The 16,887-nt window shown below is 39.8% G+C and overlaps 1 pseudogene; it reads left to right on the top strand.

Annotated features, from left to right (window-relative positions):
- Nucleotides 1-1,360: 1,360 nt before the first annotated feature.
- LOC132351815 (importin subunit alpha-1-like) lies at nucleotides 1,361-2,919 on the top strand (annotated as a pseudogene).
- The last annotated feature ends 13,968 nt before the right edge of the window (nucleotides 2,920-16,887 follow it).

The following is a 16,887-nucleotide window of genomic DNA, read 5'->3' as shown; positions in this document are numbered from 1 at the left end:
GAGGATTAATGTCTTAAAATGGCATTGCATTGTTGAAGGTACTGTTTTTCATGTGATTCATAACTGCAAAAAACTTCAGTTCAATATTGCAAATGTATAAATTGATTAAAGTCAGAGTATCTCAGCATATAAATTACTCCCTAGAGGAAAGCATTCATTTTTAGATTAGATATTATTATAAAATGAAAAAATTACAATGCTTTAAAATTATGGGCAAACATGTCCATAAACTTATCCTATACTTACACAACTATTATTATCTTGTGTATTCCATTACAACTTTTAAAAATAGGATTCTTTTAAAAAGGATCTTATTTTTGGTCCTCGGAGGCAGAGACCTGAGTTTATCATGCTTTCTGTCATAGCAGAGTACATCAGTGGTCTGTTCAAGGCCTCTCTCATTTTATTTTATCTTTCTTCTTCATTTTCATCCCTACTCCAATTTCACATCCCCTTAGTTATTCTATTCTTTAATCTATGTTCATTGAGTTGTATACATACACACATTTTGGAAATATATATTGTGCTGTTTTGTTTATCTGTGCTTTTACTTTATATAAATGGTATCATTCAGATCTCATTCACTCCACCTGTATTTTTAAGGTACTTTCTTCATAGCGCTATCCTCTGTGCTTTTCAACTCCCCTTTTGAGTTTTTTATTTCAACGATTGTATTTTTCATACTCAGAATCTCCAGATTCTGGCTCCTTGGGATTCTGTTCCTGGTTCTTGTTTGTAACATTCTGTTTTGTTTCTTTGTGGATAAATATTTTATTAAAATTTTATTTTACTTAAAATTCTTATTTTAACCAATCCACTAATTTGGCTTCTTCTACCACAGAGTGTTGCGTTTGTTGTCTTTCTTCTATAGAACTTGTGCTCCTCCTGTTGAATTTAGGGAGTAGGTTCCAGGGAGATACGGTAGGGTGGGGAGCCTCTGATCTTGCCACCTGGGCTAGACCATGCCCTCTTTACATCCCTTCCTCCCCAACACTTGATTTTGCCTTACCTCTCAACGACCCACTGTCTCTCTCCCTCAGGGCACAGTTCTTTCCCGATGATTGCTTGTCTTGGATAAAATCACCTAGACCAGTGATTCTATAATTTTAGTGTGCATCAGAATCATCAGTCATGCTTGTTAAAACATAGAATGCTGGGCCCAACCCCCCAGACTTTCTGGTACAGTAAGTTTGCAATGGAGAAGAGTATTTACATTTCTAAGAAGTTACCAGTTGACACCATCCTTGGGCTGACCATGGTGGACGTTTTGAGGGCAACCGACCCACAGCCTGTGCACCCCATACCACCTCCTGTGGAAGCTTAAGCTGTCTGTGTAGCTTTCTCCCTTTGTCTCATAACCATGTCCACCAAGGAGAATGTTAATTCGCCAGCTGCCTGCCTTAACAGATATAAGAACAAGGGGAAAGACAGTACAGAAATGAGGCAGCACCAAATAGAAGTTAATGTGGAGCTGAGGAAAGCTAAGAAGGATGACCAGATGCTGAAAGGAGAAATGTCAGCTCTTTTCCTGATGACGCTACTTCTCTACTGCAAGAAAACCGCAACAACCAGGGCACTGTAAATTGGTCTGTTGATGACACTGTCAAAGGCATAAATAGCAACAATTTGGAAAGCCAGCTCCAAGCTACTCAAGCTGCCAGGAAAGTGCTTTCTAGGAAAGAACAGCCCCCCATAGACAACATAATCTGGGCTGGTTTGATTACAAAATTTGTGTCCTTCTTGGGCAGAACTGATTGTAGTCCCATTCAGTTTGAATCCGCTTGGGCCTTCAGTAACATTGCTTCCAGGACATCAGAACAGACCAAGGTTGTGATAGATGGAGGTGCCATCCCAGCATTCGTTTCTCTGTTGGCATCTTCCCACACTCACATCAGTGAACAAGGCTGTATGGGCTCTAGGAAACATTGCAGATGATGGTTCAGTTTTCCAAGACCCAGTTATCAAGTATGGTGCAGTTGACCCGCTGTTGGCACTTCTGGTGGTTCCTGATATGTCATCTTTAGGATGTGGTTACTTACATAATCTTACCTGGACACTTCAAATCTTTGTCGCAACAAGAATCCTGCACCCCCCTTAGATGCTGTTGAGCAGATTCTTCCTCCTTCAGGTCATCTCCTGCATCACGATGATCCAGAAGTATTAGCTGATATCTGCTGGGCTATTTCCTACCTTACTAATGGTCCAAATGAACCAATTGAAATGGTTGTGAAAACTGGGGTTGTACCCAAACTTGTGAAGCTTTTAGGAGCTACTGAATTGCCAATCGTGACTCCTGCGCAAAGAGCCATAGGGAATATTGTCAATGGGGCAGATGAACAGACTCAGGTTGTAATAGATGCAGGAGCACTGCTAACAAACTCCAAAACTAATATTCATAAGGAAGCTATGTGGACAACATCAAACATCATGGCTGGCCGCAGGACCAGATACAAGTTGTAAATCATGGATTAGTCCCATTCCTTGTTGGCATTCTCTCTAAGGCAGACTTTAAGACGCAAAAGGAAGCTGTATGGGCTGTGACCAACTATACACGTGGTGGAACAGTTGAGCAGATTATATACCTTGTTCATAATAGAGCCGTTGATGAACCTCCTAACTGTGAAAGATAACAAAATTAATCTTGTTATTCTGGATGCCATTTCAAATATCTTTCAGGCTGCTAAGAAACTAGGCAAAACTGAGAAACTTAGTATAATGATTGAAGAATGTGGAGGTTTGGACAAAATTTAAGCTCTACAGAACCATGAAAATGAGTCTGTGTACAAAGCTTCATTAAACCTGATTGAGAAGTATTTCTCTGTGGAGGAAGAGGAAGATCAAAATGTTGTGCCAGAAACTACCTCTGAAGGCTATACATTCCAAGTTCAGGATGGCACTGCTGGGACCTTCAACTTTTAGATTGTACATCTGAGGCATAAAGTTGTTTGCTGTGTACTACGTTTGGTATAAGTTTGTCTTACTGTTTCTCTACTAAGAACTCTTTTTAAATGTGGTTTGTTATTGTAGCGCTTTTTACAATGAAACTATACTTGAACAGTTCCAAACTGTACATACTGTATGAAGCTTCTCCTCTCAATGGGTTTCTTATTTCTATGTGGAATTTCGTATCTTGTAGTGTCCTGTAAATAAAGATTAAATTCCACCCTTTACTTCAAAGAAAAAAAAAGAAGAAGAAGTTACCAGTTGATGCTGATGCTGCCAATCAGGAACCAAGTTTTGAGAGCTGCTGACTTAATGGGATAAAAGGAGAAGTAAACTAATAATTAGGTGTTGGCCCACCTACGTGCACCTCTTGTTTTCTGCTTCTCCTCACTAGTTCCAGGATCCATCCCTGCCTGGATATTACCCTGAAGCTTCTATTTAGCTCTGGCTGATCCTGGCTGGCTCCTACTGCCTATGATCCAGGACTATGTGAGGTAGCATCAAAGCCCAAACAAGGAAGTTCTCCTCAATCTATTCCCATGATCATGGTTTTGGACCCTCTTCTGTTCTGGGTTGCCCTTCTCCTCTTCCCTCATTACCCCCACCTGACTGGGACCCAACCAACTTGTTTCCTTAGAGGTTTCTGACAGTTATATGTTTAAAAATTTTTTGATGTATTTACTTTTGGCTAATAAAAATTGTATATATTTAAGGTATATAGCATGATGTTTTGATATATGTATAAAATGTGAAATGATTACCACAAACTAATTAACATATCCATCAATCTTCCATAGTTACTATTTTTTTGTGTTGAGAACACCTGAGATTTTCTCTCTTAGCAATTTCAAGTATACAATACATTATTATTATTGTCATCATGCTGTACATTAGGTCCCCAAACTTGTTTATCTTGTAACTGAAATTTTGTATCTTGTGATCAATATCTCCCCTTTTCCCTCCTCCCCCCAGACTCTGGTATCTACCATTCTACTCTCTGTTACTATGAGCTCAACTTTTTTTTTTTAAGATTACATATATAAGTGAGATCATGCAATATTTGTCTCGATTATTTCATTTAGCATAATGTCCTCCAGTCTCATCCATTTTGTCACAAATGGCAGGATTTCCTTTCTAAAAGGCAGAATAATAATCAATTGTATATACATACCAAATTTTCTTTACCTGTTCATCTGTTGATGGACACTTAGGTTGTTTCACATCTTGGCTATTGTGAATAATGCTGCAGTAAACATGGGAGCACAGATGTCTCTTTGAAATATTTTATTTTCTCTGGATATATACCCAGAGTGAGATTGCTGGATCATATGGTACTTCTATTTTTGAGGAACTTCCTTACTGTTTTCCATAATGGTTGTACCAATTTACATTCTTACCAACAGTGTACAAGGGTTCCCTTTTCTCCTTATTATTACCAATACTTGTTGTCTTTTGCCTTTTTTTTTTTTTTTAAAGATTTATTTATTGATTGATTGATTGCTATGTTGGGTCTTCGTTTCTGTGCGAGGGCTTTCTCTAGTTGCGGCAAGCGGGGGCCACTCTTCATCGCAGTGCGCGGGCCTCTCACTATCGCGGCCTCTCTTGTTGTGGAGCACAGGCTCCAGACGCGCAGGCTCAGTAGTTGTGGCTCACAGGCCTAGTTGCTCCGCGGCATGTGGGATCTTCCCAGACCAGGGCTCGAACCCGTGTCCCCTGCATTAGCAGGCAGATTCTCAACCACTGCGCCACCAGGGAAGCCCTTGTCTTTTGATAATAGCCGTTCTAACAGGTGTGAGGTGATATCTCACTGTGGTTTTGATTTGCCTTTCCCAGATGATTAGTGATGTTGAGCATCTTTTCATATACCTATAGGCCATTTATATGTCTTCTTTAGCAAAATGTCTATTTAGGGGTTTTTGCACATTTTTAAGTTGAGTTATTGGGATTTTTTGATATTGAGTTGTATGAGTTCCTTACATATTTTGGATGTTAACCCCTCATCAAATATTGATTTGTAACTATGTTCTCCCATTCAATAGGCTGCCCTCTCAATTTGTTAACTGTTTCATTGCCTTGAGGAGGTTTTTAGTTTGACATAGTTCCACTTGTTCATTTTTGCTTTTGTTGCCTGTGCTTTTGGTGTCAGATACAAAAATTAATCACCAAGACCAGCGTCAAGGAGCTTAATCCCTATATTTTCTTCTAGGAGTTTTATGGATTCAGGTCTTGTATTTAAGTCTTTAATCCACTTTGAGTTCATTTTTGTATATGGTGTAACATAAGAATCCAATTTCATTCTTTTGCAGGTAGATATCCAGTTTTCCCAACACCATTTATTGAATAAACTATCCTTTCTCCATTGTATATTCTTTGTGTCTTTGTCAAAAATTAGTGGACTGTATATGTGTGGGTTTATGTGATCTCTTTGCTGTTCCATTGGTCCATATGTCTATTTTAATGTCAGTGCCATAGTGCTTTGATTACTATAGTTTTGTAGCATAAAGTCAGGAGATGTGATATCTCCAAATTTTTTGTTCTTGCTTAAGATTTCTTTAACTATTTTGGGGTCTTTTCTGGTTCCATATGAATTTAGGATTGGTTTTTCCATTTCTATAAAAATTCCATTGGAATCTTGATGGGGGTTGCATTGAATCTATAGATCGTTTTGGGTAGCGTGGACATTTTGACAATATTAAATCTTCCAATCAACGAACATGAGCTATCTTTCCATTATTTGTATTTTCTTTGATTTCTTTCATCAGTGTTTTATAGTTTTCAGCAAACAAATCTTTCATGTCCTTGGTTAAAATTTATTTCTAAATATTTTATTTTACTTTTTTGTTGTTATTGTAAATGGGATTATCTTCTTAATGCCTCTTTTGGATAGTTTGTTGTTAGTGTATAGAAACACAACTGATTTTTGTATGTTAATTTTGTATCCTAAATGTTACTGAATTCATATATTAGTTTTAATAGTTATTTGATGTATAAGATCATGTCATCTGCATGATGTTCTGAGATCCACTCATCTCCCTCTTCTTTGTGCAGCTTCTCTAGGGTCAAGCACAGGTGCAAAGCCAGCATCCTGTGGTAGATTGCTATCTTGTCTGGCCTTCTAATATTTTTATGTATTTTTTAAACGTAACACACCTGTAGATTTGTGATGTTTTATTGTCTACCTAGCACCGGTCATTTTAAGGTTTATAGTTATGACACATAATGAGTGTAATGATTTCAGAATACTGTAATATTATGTTGCTTGGATAAACTATAATTTATTAATTATCCCCTAATGTTGGATATTTGGAATGCTTTCCATTGTCCCAACATGAGTAATAGCATTAAATGTATTAACTTTTTATACCTACAAAAGTATTTTTGGATACTTTCCTTTTTTTGTTGTTGTTTCCCTGTATTGTGAAAGAGTTAAGGCAGCTTTCAGAAGTGCTTTAAGTTCTGGGAGAATCTGCCTCTTTGTGTCTGATTCATTTTCTGAGTGGGTGGTGTACTGCTTTAACCTTGTCACTGACAGGAAAGTTCAGATTTTATACTGTAAAAAGAGAAGAGGTCTGTCCTTGCAGTTCTCTTTGACTGAAGCGTTTGCTTTTAGACAATGATTGTACACACTCTTCCATCAACACGCTGGTGCTTGCTAGCGTCAGTTCTCCTTTGAATTGAAATAGCAATTTCCTTTGTTCATCTGGACTATTTTTAAACTACGGCAGCTCTTATTTAAAAGCCACAGGTTGTGTTCCAGATTAACCCTGTCCAAATTTGGTAATGATGATTATACCATCGAGGGCAATCAAAATAATCAAATGAAGGAAAAGCACTTATTTTCTAACTTATTTGGCTAAAATGAATGTTCAGATAACATGACTTTAGTTTTTATATAAACCCATAGCATTTTGGTAAGCAACTTCTGGAAATAGGTTAATGAATCATCATGGGAGGAAACTTGAGAATCTTTGATTTAAAAAGGAACGTTAGCAGTCATTTAAGTCAATCTACCACACAAAAGAAAAGCTCATCTACAGGATGTGTGATGGTCTATAAGTTTTTTTTTTTTTTTTTTTTTTTTTTTTATAAATTTGGTAGTACACAGCAGTTTTTTGTTTTTTTTTTTTTTTTTTAATTAATTAATTTATTTATTTATTTTTAGCTGTGTTGGGTCTTCGTTTCTGTGCGAGGGCTTTCTCCAGTTGCGGCAAGCGGGTGCCATTCTTCATCGCGGTGCGCGGGCCTCTCACTATCGCGGCCTCTCTTGTTGCGGAGCACGGGCTCCAGACGCGCAGGCTCAGTAGTTGTGGCTCACGGGCCTAGTCGCTCCGTGGCATGTGGGATCTTCCCAGACCAGGGCTCGAACCCGTGTCCCCTGACATTGGCAGGCAGATTCTCAACCACTGCGCCACCAGGGAAGCCCCCGGTCTATAAGTTTTTGATTAAACCCCTTCCATGACTAGATTACCACCTTATCAGTCAGACCATTTATTGACATTTTTGGATAGCTGTAATTAAAAGTTCTCCTTTTATTTTTTTCTTGAATTGAAACCTGTCTTTTTAACATCTACATAAAGATACACTGACTTCCCTTTGTGCCATACAGAAAAAGGTGTATATCTCATTATCGTAGTCTTCTGAATATTTGAAGACATCTAGATGGTTTCCTGTTAGTGTTCTCTTCTCTCTTATTTAGGATAAATGTCCTTAGACCATGCAGGCTTTTTTTTTTCCCCTTAAACTTTAAGATGATGATGTCTATATCCCTAATCATCTCAAACACTTTCCTGGATATTTTGCAATTTGTCCATGTTCTTAAAATAAGGATTGTGGAGCAGAAAATAGTGGCTCACAGACACAGTGGAACCACCTCACATTTTTGTGATCTTGACTTGAGATATTTCCTTTACAAATATCTATCTTAGAGACTTCCTCCAAAGTTTATTATCATGTAGGATTTCCCTGTGATATACCTATAGGTACATATTATTTCCAACAGTTTTATTCTTGAACATAGTCACCAAGAAATGGCACCTTACTTCTGAGAATTAGGTGTAAAATTGGTAATTATTAAGCTCTTTTATAAGGGCTATCTCATAAAGCCACATTGCTTCCAATAGGAAATATGGTTTGTAGTAATAGATGAAAAAACATTATCGTTTACACTTGAGAGCTAATCTTTAATCGCAGCTTGAATTTCATGGCTCATGTTGGGAGAAAATAAAATCAAAATAAGAATTTGTCAGTACACTATAACTGGCAATAGGCAGTGTTTTGCGCCTAGAAGATTTGCGGTATAATTATTTTTTAAAGCATATTAGACTTAGACTAAAAGGGATCTTACACATCATACTGTCTTAATTGTGCAAGTGACTGGCCACTCATTTATCTCAACTATCTGGGAATCATTTGTGTTTTGATAGGTTATTCGAGAGGTGATTCTACTCTTTTCTTTTCTTTATTTCTTTCTGTTTTTCTAATTCCTACTCTACACAGAAAATTGTTTTGATCATTTTGAACATCTTGATTAGATTCAATCAGTCTATTTAATAGAAAGCAAAACCAGTTAATGTTTAATGACATTTATTATCAAGTTAACCACAAGAGTCAATCTAGCAATTCCCTAAAAGCATAATAATAAAAATCTGTGGTATACATAGTAGTGTGTCTTTTTTATATGATGAATTACGTTTTCAGATTTTTAAAATTGTGTAATTTACACACAAGTATAATGTTTTATATATATATATATACACACACATGTGTATATGTGTGTGTGTGTGTATACATATCCATCCCACATAATCTCGTTGAAGAAATAAATATTATTAGTGTTTAAAGACACCTTACCCCCAATGTGTACACCTCCTGATTTAGCCCTCTTCCCAACAATTGCCCAGTCCAAAATGCAATCTTAGCTTTTGTGATAATCACTCCTTTACTTTTATGTTTTTACTATCTCAGTATGTATCCATAGGCAATACTTTACTTAATTTTGTCTATTTTGGGCCTGGGTATAAATACCATCATATTTTATACATTTTTCTGTGGCTTACTGCTTTTGTTCAACACTATGTTTAACACATCCATATGGATATATGCAGCATGTTTCATTTACTTTTACTACTGTATGGTAAAAACATGTACTGCTGTATGTATTACAATTTATTTATTCAACTTACTATTGATATACAATCAGGTTATTTCCAGTTTTTGCTTTGTTTGTTTTTGTTTTTATCTATTAAAGACAATGCTGTTAGAAATACTTTTTAATATGTCAACTGGTGCACAGGTGCAAGAGATTTCCCACCATTTAAATCTAAAAATGGAGGTGCTGGATTGTAAGGTATGTGAATGTTCAGCTATACCACATCAGGCCAAACTATTTTCAAAGTAATTATATCAGCCATGTATGAAAGTTCTTCTTATCCCGTATCCTTGCAAATACTTGATGTTGTCAGACTTTAAAAGTTTTTGCCAACCTGGAGGATGTGCTCTGTACTTCCTTGTGATTTTAATTTGCAAATCTCTGATTACTAATGAAATTGAGCCTGTTTTCAAAGGTCTGTTTGAGTGTCCTTTATTTTTGAAGTGCCTGATTAGACTGTATTTTTCCTTTTTAACTCATAGACTTAAAAATAATATTTTTGATATTAGTCATTTATTATTATGCATGCTGCAAACACCCTTTACTAATAGAATTTTTAGTACATTAAATTTTTTTTGAATTGAAGTTCTTAATTTTAATACAATTGAATATACCAGTCTTTTCTTTTGTTTGGTCAGCATGTATTTAATTTTGAGTTCTGTTTAAAAATTTTTTCTTCTCTACCTAGAGGGCATGAAAATAATTTTTTCTAAAAGGTTTACTGCTTTGCCTTCAACTATTATATGTTTTTGAACAGCAGGAAACATATCTACCAGTGGTAAGTATGGACAAATTAAAAACAAATATTTCCATGTCTTCATCCTAAACATAGGATATTTGGTATTTATGGAAGAGATGTACTGTTCTGTTTAGTGCTTGAAAACCAATTTTTAAATTATATAACTTGTCTCTGACTTTTTTTTTTTTTTTTTGCTTCTTTATGTTTAATTGCTTAGAGACAAACTGAAGCAAATATCTGATTCTTTTAATATGTATTGTTATATTTCACAGTACCAGATAATTTCTGGAAAGTGCTAGAAATGGTAGCCCCAAACCGTGCAGAACACCTGCTTCCCTGAAGATTCCAGAAGACACCACTCAGGCATACACAAACCCTTTCTAAAGTCACATTAACAGCTAGAACATATGACAACCGACTGTCACTATCAGAAGGAAATTCCTTCTTTTTTAAACTTTCTATTCAGGTGATGATAAATAATCCCCTTTTAGCATAAAAATGTAAAATGAACATTTAAGTTCATGAAAATATTCCTCATAAGAGGTTTAGTTTGGTCTCTTGCTTTCTGGTGTTGTGTCTAAGAAGTCTGTATAACCCAACGTCAAAAACATTTACTCCTATGTTTTCTTCTTGGAGTTTTGATAAAGAACACCAAAGCCATCCCAAATCTGGTGAACTAAGCTGATATATAATTCCATAATGGCTGTGGATCACCCTTTTTCCTTAGGAAGTGAAGTCTCTATTACTCTAGGCTATGCAGAGGATGACCAAGGGTGGCGGGGGGAGGGGGGACAAGATATGTTTATATTCAGTCTCTTTGCTCAGGAGTTTTTTTTTTTTTTTCCTCCCCGAGGCTATATTTCAAGGATTTCTTGAGGCCTGTGATAATACAAGGCTCTAGAGAACCAGTTTTTATGACTAGATTGGACCGAGTGAAGACAAGGAAACAGCTATGGTTCTGTCTTTATGGAGGAAGGCCCCTTTTAATCATCCTTTTCGTGCAAGATATGTCTAACTCTTGGGTCACAGAGATACATTTTACCCAGACCTAGTTTTCTGTATGGCTTAGGGCTATGGATTTTCCAAATCTATCAGGGTTATATCTGGTCCTGTGTTACCTGCCTGGGGAAGCAGCTTTAGGCAGCCTTCTTGGCCAGAGTGTACCCAGCTCATGCCAATTATGCAGAGTCAATCCAGGTATGTCAACAAAGTAATAGATTCCAGAGGATTTGAGAGCTTAGCGTGTGGGATCCAAGCCTGGGAAACCAGCAAGCTGAGCAGGAGTAAGCTCTGGAGGTCAGAGCTTCCCGGTGAGTTCAGATGCATGGTTACAGGAGACTCTCCTTTGGTCCATCTCAAGGAGGGGATTTAATGTTTTTCTTCTCATAAATAAGCTTCTGGACTTCAGGAGTTTTAGTCCAAATGTCACAGAATTGCTTGTGACTGGTTCCTGGCTGCACTGGGAACAGCTGTGCCGAGTTGCCTTGTATCAGGAAGCCTGCTGGGCAGTTTATCCAAATGTCCCCCAAGGAAGACAGAGGTCTGGGAAGTAAGTGATTATGTGGGCCTTATATTAGTGTTGGAGTGAAGTGCAGCCAGGAGCCAGCTCACATTTATGTTCATTCAGAGAGAATGGACCATTCCTAGGAATTGTTCAGTCTGGAAATAAGTTTAAGTGTGAGAAAATCATTCCGTATTCATTTCATAGATTTATGCCGGTCCTTGTATCAGAGCTGGCAAACTTGGGGGTTTGAGAGATGACTTAAAGCCTATTTGTGAGCTTTGTCCAAACCTGGGTGACTGTAGGCCTATTATTTTGGGCAACGGGTTTTCCACAGCCATCCTGGAAGGGCTGCAGCAGGGTGTTGTCATTGGAAGTCAATAGGTGTGGTTAGAGGTTAAGGGGAAGGGAGAAGAGGCCAGTAAAAATGACTTCAGTCCACTCCTCTTCCCATCTGGCTTTCAAATGGAATCTGTGTCTCCCAAAATAGTCTAACAAATTTGGGGTATTAGATTTTTTTCTCTCCCTTGCTTGGAAATTCTGGCTTCTGGCTCTTAGGCTTCTTAGGGAGTGAAATTTCCTTTACATAAAGTGTGTGTGTGGCTTTGAATCTAACCTAGATCTCTCTTCTCCAGGTTTTTTTTTCAGTAGATTCTCCCTCTTCCTTCATTCAGCTTTCTCAGGACTGAGAAAGGCCAGGCTAACCATTTATGTACCATTCCAGGAAAAGCCTCATGTTGGTGGATGGAGATTTTGCTCTGGAGATTTTGAAAGCTCTGGCAACTGCTGGTTCAACTTCTGTGTTCTGGCTGTTTCCTTGCACTCCTGCCCAAATTCTTTCTCTTACTCTGCCCCCATCCCTCATTTAACTTTTCACATCCTAGTAACAGATCATAGGTATTTCATATGCTATTCTAGCTCTATGGATACTCTATGTATTCAATGAGTTTTATGTACTTGACATTTTAATGCTATTTATTCTAGTTACTGAATTATTATTATTTTTCCTCTTTTTAAATGCCAGTCATACAAAAATGTAGATTCATAAATTGTACCAACTAATAAGTTGTATTAGAATGACTGACAATAGCAGTATTAAGGAACTTTGGGGGAAAAAACCGCAGTCATTATCACGCTAACCTCTTAATTTTTACACATTACATTTTAGTTTTTGAAGATGTAATTTTCCAGTTTATGTATTGTTTCATATTCCACTTTTTCCAAGTAATTATTATTTTTGTCTATATAATTATTATATTTAATGGACATAATGACTTTCTATCATACATGTAGACATGTATGAGCAATTCATTGACCATAGAATATTTAGGTTAATTTTAATTTTCTTCCTTCCTCCCTCCCTCCCTCCCACCCTTCCTTTCCTTTATTAAAGATACATTTGGAATGGACCTCTTATTAATGTAGCTTTTTGCTTTTGTTAAATTTATTTCCTTAGGCATCATTCCTATGAATAAGGTTGCTGGATAAAGAATATGGACATAAATGGTATAACAAACAAAAATATGTTTAAAACTTGTAATGCTTCCAGCTGTGTAAGTCTATACAAGTTTCACCATGGCTTTGAGCATCGTGTATTATAATTTAAAATATGTTTTACTACGTTGACGTAATTAAATTATTGCCTGTAGTTTGCTTTAATTTGCTTTTCTTTTAGAATGAGGAAGCAAGACATTTTTTATTTTGTGTTTGCACTTTGTATTTTCTTTTATACGAATTCTGTTTATATTATAAGGTGTATTTCTCTTCTCCCTCCATCCCGAGAGTCTAAAAGCAAATTCTACTGAGAGATAAGGAATTTTATAGTTTTTGTATTAAACATTATTTAATATATTTAAATATTATATCTCTTTAGATATATTTATACTACAAATACTTTTAACTACATAGAATCTAGGTTGAATTCTCCAAAAAATCCACAAGCTTGATTAAATTTAAATTTTGATAAGGGATTATTTTCCTTTTTTTTTTTTGCAGTTAAGGAGATTACATTACATTTTATTTCACTTTTAGACATGTATTTTGAATAGTATAATGGAGTGCTTTGATACATTATAATCGTTGAATTGAAAATGATAATTGAGGAACTGACTTTTGGAACAAACTTCTTCCATTCACTTTTCTTTACTGAGCCTCTGCTTGAACTAGATATCGTTCGGTACTAGGAGCTAAATGGTGAATTGGCCTCTAACCTTTCCCTCAGAGAACTTTGTGGTCCAGTTTGGGAGCAAGAATGATAGATAATGGATGTGCTATGGTAGGAGAAACACAGTCAAGAAAAACTCATAGCCAGCTGAGTCCCAGAAACCCAAAGGAAGCCAGCTCAGTGTGAAGGGGACGCATCTAACCTAATTTGGGGAGTTCGAGTTGGCCTCCTGGACGCAACGGTGTTTAAACTGAGATCTGAAGTGTGAGCAAAAGTTCCTGCTTCACGTCAAAAGGCTTTATACATCCCCACTGTGTTGCTCTGGTGATTATTATTGTTATTATTTTTGGTCTCTGTGGGTGGGTACTAATATGTAGTTTTTGTCTTTTCTCAGAAGATAGGCACCATGAGAAAAGAGTCCAGCCTTATGGAGAGAAGCCAGGCAGAAGCCCTGAAGGCCAGACTCCTCTACCAGGATGTTTGCTTGGCAGCTCAGCGTCTTGACCTTCTCCTTCGAAAAGGAAGTGCTCACAAAGAGGTTTTCAAGCCTCATGTCCTGGCCCTCAGGGATGTGATTCAGCAAGTCTGCCTTAAACTCATGTTCCTTCACCCAGTGGATTATGGGAGGAAAGCAGAAGAGCTGTTATGGAGGAAAATGTACGCTGACGTGGCTACGCTGCTGTTGAGGACCAAAACACGTGGACACCTTCACACAGTGGGAAGGCGCCTTGCGGGCTCACCTGAAGGGTGGCCTCAGGTTCTATGACCATGTCTTCCTGTTCCTGCAGGAGCACTGTGACCTGAGGTTACTAAGCTACACTGATGGGCCTCACAGTGCCATCCACTTGATTGGCTGCAAGAAAGCAGGTCCTGCCTCAGAAGAAGAGGTGGCCTGGGTGCGAATGGCCTGCCACCGCTGTCGGCTGTACCTGGAAGACTTGTTCCGCTTTCAGAATGAGTTCCCAGCCCTGGCCACCAAGGACTTGGTGGAGAGGTGTTACACCGAGCCATGCCAGTGGCCCTGCACATGGGCGTGCCCTTCAACCAGCCGGGGGCTCTCACAGGAAGTAAGTACTATGACATTGAAGCCACGTACTTCTACCAGCACTGCCTCCGCTCGGAAGTGCCTTTTCAAGGGGCATCTTGGAACCTCAAAGGATTCTATGGTCATGCGGGAAAAAGGTACAGCCAGCTGAAAAGGTACCAGAGAAAGAAGCTATCTCCCAGCCAGAGGCAGTGTTGGGATAACAAAAGCTGCTGATTAGCTTCCTCTACCTTCAGAGCCTCTTGCAGCCTCAGCGGAAATTCAAAGCAACCAGGCTCATGGCCCTGTGCCAGCTGGTTCTGGAAGACTTCCGTCTCTGCCTTTCCTATCAGCCGTGCCCATCCGACCTGAGCCAGGCCTCCAGAGGAAGCCCCCAAGGGGCTATCTGTTCCTCCCACACCTCCTCATCTTCCACATGGTGGTTCTTTGCCTCATGAGTGTGCACAGCCTGAGGACAACAGGCTCGAAGCAGCACAGGCCAGTGGTCACCTTCACCTTGACCCTTTTCTCTCATTTAATTCAACATGTGACTACCCGCATCCAGGCTGAGCTCCGGAAAGGGAAGCTGACTCCAGAGGTGGATGTCCCCAGGGACAAGGAAGACCAACAGAAGATATAAGCTGGGGAGGAGCAACAAGACCTTCCAGCCCCCTGCCCTGGGCCCCACCACAGCAGATCTCAGAAGAACCACAGGTCATCTTACGTTTCCAGTGAGGGTTACAACTCGGAAGCCAGTTTTCATTCTTGCTGTGACTCAGATGAGATAGATGAAGATGAAAACTATCCTTATGCTCGCAAGCCAGCTCAGAAATCAGTAGTGAAACTACTTATTCAGACACAACTGATGAAGAGGAAAGTGGCTCCCTGAATCCAGAAGCAATGCAGGAGCATGGGGCCAAATCCAAAGGTCAAGTTGCCCATCCGGTGGATAAGTTGGAGACACGTCAACCTCCCAGCACCAGCTGCAGGGGGTATGAGAAATTCCTAGGGTTGTCCAAACAGATGCCCGTGATGATTGTTGTCATGCTGCTGGGGTCAGGGGTCCCTGGCTGGGATGAGTCCAGCAGACCTTTGAAAAAGTCAAGAATGTTATAGAGGTCCCAGACGAGTGACCTCGTCTATTAGGTCACTTAAAAACAGGAAGTTCTGCTAACCTGCCAGCCACGTTGAGCCACAAGCTCCCAGTAAAACATGGTTTGCACTTGGCTCCTGTCTTCAGCCACAGTTTTCTGATGCCTCCAGCAGTGCATCTGGCACAGAGGATGGTGTGAGCAGCTTTCCTGAGACAGAGCCTCCCGCTGGCTCCTACTTGGGGCAGAAGGCCTCCATCAGCCAGTCTTGCAACAATCTCCAGACCATTCAAAAGAAATTGCAGATCCTCTCTGCAGAGGGCCTGCTGCCCACCGTCAAGGTGATCCTAGGCTGGCTCCGCACCAACCACAGCCTCCTCGCCTCACACTGGCGGAGTCCACTTCGCCTGTGGGATCACCTGTCTGTGCTGCTGAACCTGCTGCCCTCCGTGGAGCCCTTCAGGAGCCAGGCCTGGGCCTGTCCCACCAGCTCCGTGGTCTGCTGCAGAGCTGTAAGGGCCCAAACCTTCCCAGGTGCCTGCAGCTCCCTGAGGACATCGCCCTGGGCCAGCACTCGCCCCGGCAGGCTTCCCAGGAGAGGGCTGGCTTGGAGCAAGACCCACCTCTACTCAGCTCCCAGGATGAAGCTGCTGTGCGCATCTGGTTCCTCAGAAGCTTTGGCCACTTAGCAACGACACTCCCTGGACCGTTCCCGAGGTTCATGTCTAATTTGGGGGTCTTTGTGAGCTCTGGGTTTGAAGGACCAGGCAACCCGTCCCAGCAGTTTCTAGAGGGGACTTCAAGGATCAGGTTTTCCAAAGACATAGTTCAGCTCTGGCTTCAGAGTGAAGTGGTGCAGCTGGAGAAGATCCTCAGGCACCTCCAGATTCAGTCAGCCTTGACCCCTTACCTGTTCCCTGACCCTCGGGCCCTCTGTGAACATCTTCCAGTCATCGAGCAGCTTGCCACCAGTGGTAAGTTTCTCCTCATCATACGCAAGATCGTGGTCGACATATTGTACGTCCTGAGGAGGGAAGACTGCTGGGCTTTGGCAGCCATCACCTTCCTAGAGGATGAGCTGAAGGGAGGGAACCAGTACATTTTCTGCCAGTCCTTTGTGTCTACGAGGTCAGTGAGGCCCAGGATGACCAGGGCAGACTCTGATGCCTGGGACCTCTATAACATTCTTGACTTCTGCAAAGGTCTGCTGGACTCATCCCAGCCAGGAACCCCTGACCCCAGCAGCATGGTAACAATCATCACGGGCATCTGTTTGG

The sequence above is a fragment of the Balaenoptera ricei genome, chromosome 17 (genome assembly GCF_028023285.1).
Source record: "Balaenoptera ricei isolate mBalRic1 chromosome 17, mBalRic1.hap2, whole genome shotgun sequence".
NCBI classification, from domain to species: Eukaryota; Metazoa; Chordata; class Mammalia; order Artiodactyla; family Balaenopteridae; genus Balaenoptera; species Balaenoptera ricei.
The sequence above is the reverse complement of the archived record's forward strand: the minus strand, read 5'-3'. Positions and strand labels throughout refer to the sequence as shown.